This window comes from Chaetura pelagica, unplaced genomic scaffold (genome assembly GCF_000747805.2).
Source record: "Chaetura pelagica isolate M959 unplaced genomic scaffold, ChaPel_1.0 scaffold222, whole genome shotgun sequence".
NCBI classification, from domain to species: Eukaryota; Metazoa; Chordata; class Aves; order Apodiformes; family Apodidae; genus Chaetura; species Chaetura pelagica.
Genome location: NW_009952711.1, coordinates 3,048,721 through 3,053,988, shown reverse-complemented (window position 1 = coordinate 3,053,988; position 5,268 = coordinate 3,048,721). Strand labels below are relative to the sequence as shown.

At 37.1% G+C, this 5,268-nt stretch overlaps 1 protein-coding gene across 1 annotated transcript in view; it reads left to right on the top strand.

The window, feature by feature from the left end:
• Positions 1–5,268, top strand: part of GCNT3 (glucosaminyl (N-acetyl) transferase 3, mucin type) — a 36,539-nt gene that overhangs the window by 29,964 nt on the left and 1,307 nt on the right. The gene's annotated exons all lie outside the window — the stretch shown is intronic.

Genomic DNA, 5,268 nt, shown 5'->3' with positions numbered 1-5,268 from the left:
AAAGAGAAGCAAGAAAAAAGCACTACAACCTTTTCCTTACTTAAGTCACACCTTCATCACTCACCTCTGCACACTCCCTCCCTGCCATTAGTACAAGATGATCAATTTACAAACAAAAATTCATCTACTGGGTTAACATGGAAATGATTTGGTAAGGGGGCAGTGAGGCCCTATGTGACAAGGGACCAGAAACTGCCCCACAGCAGACAGAAAAAGATGAGCCCATCAGTGAAATTGGTAGTGCCTCTGTAAAAATATGTTTCAGAAAAGATTCACAGATTAAAAAAAAAAAAAGCTGCTCAGTAATTGATGAAGAAAGTGCACTTGAGAAACAATATTGCAGACAGCAAGGCCCGCAAAGAAGGCAGTGTGGAGGGTGTGTGCCCTGAAAGTATTTGCAGCCAATAGAGAGAAGCCCTCACAGGAGCAACTTTTCTGTCAGAGAACCCGCCCATGCAGGACCCACACTGGAGCAGGTCTATCCTGAAAGACTGTAGCTTGCTGAGAGGACCCACACTGGACCAATTTGCGAAAGTGCACGGCTTTCTCATTATAATTACACGTCACCAAGTACTTCCTTATGTTTAACTCTTCATCATCTAGATGACACATAAAAAACACACAACTATCAGACACAAAGGTTACATGAGAAACCACATTACAATGCACACTATGCCCTAAGTAAATGAGCAGGAAAAAGGCTCTCTTCTGAAAACTGAGAGGATATAAAACACAAAGCAGGATGATAACAATGACAATGATAGCTTAAAAGTGGTATTACACCTTAGAGGTGCAGTTCTTAAAAATCCCTACAGGTTGCTCTGTAACAAACTCCACAGAGTTTAACTCTTTAAAAAACAAAAAAACCAAGAACTTAAAAAAACACCAAACACACACAACTATCAAAACATTTGTGACCAAGATGCTAAAACCAAAATTCTCAACTCACCCAAGGAATGGAGGACAACACACAAGGTTATCTTTTTTTGGTAGCATGTACAAGCCTGATCTCAGTTGTCTATTTGATTTGGGTAACAACATTTACTATTTCCATATATTTCTTAAAAATCATGCTAAAGAAGCTGACAGTATATATATATACACACACACAAACATTATTTCCTTATTAACCACCACATCAGGATGACTCCTCTAAGCAAATTCTGTTTGTTTCTCTTTATTAACACTGCTGTCCCTAGGAAAACCCTATTCCTAACTGTGTACAGGTGAACCCACTGAGACTATGAGCACTGCCTTCATAATCTAAATTTCTACCACATGCTTCAACAGGTGTGGCACCATCAGCAAACAATCACACAGTATTATTTTTTCCCCCTTGGAGAAGCAAGGGGGAAATAGAGAATACATGTTTCTTCTCTGCTCTCCACTGCAGTTATATGAACCACAACCTGAAAAATAGTTTTATCCTTTAACAGGAAATCTAAGAAAGCATGAACTTCTGACTTGATATGGCTTATTACAATGAAAGCAGGTATAAAAAGCCAAGACACAGATGTGATACCAAGTCTTATCAAAATTGTTTTAACAGTGAGAATTTTCACACTGATTAAGAACCCTTCATTCTTTGATATCAACAGGGGAATTCTCAAAATTAATAGAAACACCAACCAGTCTTATAACAGGACACTGATATTTAAGCTATGGCCATCACTGCCAAACACCTGAACTCCCCTCTTTATTAGGTTGTGGCCTACAGTGTGTTTCTGCTAAAATGCATACCACAAGAATCTTATGTTATGTACCCTCTCACAGATAGTGCTCTGCAAGATTATTATCCAAATATGATTAAATCCTCCTCCTCTCACACTGTAAACTACTGTTATATCTCCAGGCTATTAATTTCTTTGTGTAAGTAATCAAGTGACTTCTGCTTCAGTAGATAGTGCTTGTACCATAGTACATGGTGCATAGTACACTTACTGTAGGACAGTTGTTTTACACTCACTTTTAAAGAGAGTCACTTTAATATTCAATGAGAATGTATTATGATTAAACAAAATCAAAGGCTATTATTTGAGCTCACAGTGGGTATTTTGTAATAGTTATACATAAGAATATCGAAGTTAACAGTTTTTAATCCCCATTTAGTACAAAAATGAGTTCTCAAGTCTTGCACTTCACCAACAAAATATCTTGTGTACCCTAAGATTTCTCTCATGGAAAAAAGCAGCTTTGCAGAAAGCACACTGTAAATATGTCATATTTCATTCCATTTTCATGTGTCTTTAAGGACTAAATTATTTCTTCATCAATATGCAACAGAAAAAGAAGAACTTTCTGTACAGTGAGATGTTAGCATCTGTATTGTTACATAAGGGAAGTATCGACTGTTTATCTAAACTGTCACTGAGGACACAAAATAATTTCATGAAGTTTTTTAGATGTATTCATCTTGTCAGTAATACATACTATTCATATCATCAAGTTAGATACCAAGCTCCACAGAAATTGCAAAATTTGCAATTATAATCACAGCTGATTTGCTGTGGTTATGAAATAGACCTGCTTAGCAGAGAATAATGCAAATGTTTACCTGTGTTGATCATGTGGATTACCACTTGCTCTTAAGAGAAAGTAAAATGAGAAAGCACATGAAAAACTGGCATGCCAAATAACTAAAAAGTCACTCAGAGAGGGTTGGTCAGTATATACAGTGTGACCAATTCAGTGATCAACTGATGACTACTATGGATCTTTTTCAGACTTTCAGCTAAGTGACCATCTGGACACTCAAATTTAATTCTTTCCAAATGAGACAGTTTTAAAAATTCACCCTGAAAGTAAGTAAGGAAGATATTTCAGTCGGTAGAGGCTTCACTTCAAGCACTTCGGACTATTTGGGTTTGCTACACTTTATGCACCTTAAGAAAAAAGCCTATATATAAAGAGCTATGTACCACAGAGGAGCTGGCGTGTGGTCCTGTGGTCACACTGCTAATAGAAACCTCCAGAATTTTGAAGTTTCTTGCACTGAACAAGTTCAAAACATTAATGTTAAGTCACAAACTTCTTCCAAAGAAATTTCATTTTTATGAACCTGTGACTGTATTTACAGAATGTTGATAAATTAATCTGAAATAATTTATTTCCTTACTCAGTATTGGGCTTTCCTTGAGAAAACATTTACTGTCAGATAAAGTTATCAACAAAGATAACTTTTCCAAAAATAAATTGCTGTGTGACTGATATCCGTCAACATGTATGGTGACATTTTAAAGCAGTGTTACTCCTACAACCTACTCTCTGTCCATGCATTTGTCCAGCCACTGGCCCGCATAAAATGAAAGACAGCAGCATTTTGCTGTCATTTCACACACTGTTTTGGGGTGTGAGGTGGGATTATTTTAGCTTTTGGTACTGTTCAGAGACTGAAAACACTGTCGGCTTAAAAAGTATAGCTGGGAATACCAAAAACACATTTTCAAGGCCCCAGTTAACTGACTCTTAACAAAGAATTATGGATGGTAAAATGGGATTAAAGAATTATGGTTTCTTTACAAATTACTGAAAAACACCTTTAGGAAAAGCACAATAGTATTTCTGAATAAAAGATCACCATATTTTTTGAAAAAACAAATTTAAAAATGCACCTAACTGGAAGTAGCTACAGCCCATTTAAGAGCTCTCATGTGGAGTTACCGTGTTTTCAGCATTTCCTTTGGGATTAAGAATTTGAGGGTTTCTTCCATCAATACAGACCACCTAGAACATAAAAGTAGAAATTTTTTTACAATGCTATACCATATGTAAAACATGCACTTGTCTTCTTAGTCCACAAGCAGCGGCTGTAGGAAAGAGAATATCTGAGTACTAAAATCAGCATAGAGGATCAATATAAAGACATTGCTTTAGAGAAAGAAAATCCCAAGAACACAAGAACTTGACATTTCTCCATACCATACTGCAAGCATACAGTCTAGCAGAGGTGACATGCAGGGGAAGAGCTGCTTGGAAGTGCAGAAGATGCACTGAGAGGATTACTATTGTTCTATTCCAAGAGTTTCTTGGAAATTACCTTTCCTTGGATGCTCTGAATTTGTTCAGGTGAACAACCTCTCTAGTGCAAGCTGAACATAGCTTAGAAACAAATTTCAGGAAAAAAAAATGTATACATCTAAATAGGACAAATTACTTCCTTGCACTGAGAAAGCAGATGGCCCATCTAACATCTTGTTTATATTCCCCAAGTCTTTTTTTCCTCCACATTTCTCCCAAACAGATTCACTTTGGTACTCAGCACAGGCAAACTGACACCTGTGCATATGGGAAACACTATGTGTATCACATTGTCTTCCATAAGGTCCATTAGAATTTCTGAACCACAAATAAAATAATTATTTACTGAACTGGGTAAAGCTGAACAGAACTACACTTACACCAACTGTCCTCAGTCCAGCTGCAGGTTCTGTGAGTTCAGCTCCCTGATACATTGGAAGTAAAAAAAGAAAAGAAGAAAAAAAAGGAAAAAAAAAGAAAAAGAAAAAAAAAGGCAAACAAGCCACACCTTTGTTTGTACCTTAGAAAATCCATCTTAGAAATTTTGACTCATCATTGAAACTGTGGAAACGACCCTTTTTTATCTTACAAACATATAACAAACCTAGGGGTATTATTTAATCACAGCACAAGACACATTTTAGTCCTTTGTAGCTGTCTCTCTTTTTCTGTTAAGTGGTACTTAGCCACGATGTGCATGTAGGTGCATAAAGGAGGTCCTGATGCTCTTCACTAATATTCTCTCATCCCTTACGTGGACACTGTGTGGCAAACTTTTTATAAACCAGTCTTCAGTCTCTGCTTCCACTGTAGAAGCAGAGATTCCACTTCACCCAGCTACCAAACATCTTTTCGAATAAGCATTCACTAAAGCTAAAAATGCTCCAGGCAAGCAAAAAGTTTGATGCAGCTGGGCTTCTAGACTACAGAGCTACTGCTGTCACTTCCTTGCCCTGTAAATTGCAATGATCAGAACACCAGAAAAGCAGGTGAGCTTCTAAAGTCATCTAATAGTCTTATTCTAAAGGTTATTATATGGGGTTGCATTCTAGAGAAATTTTCCTTGTGTTACACGCTAAACAGAGGTAAGATAAAACACCTTATTTTAAACAGACATACAAGATACACCACCAGGGGTGATTTAAAAAAAAAACAGTCACACTACAGAGAGGGAGGAGCCTTCCTTTTACTCACCCATTAATCAGCTGCGGTTAAGCCGAGATCGCCCTGCCACTATTTCACCACTACCCA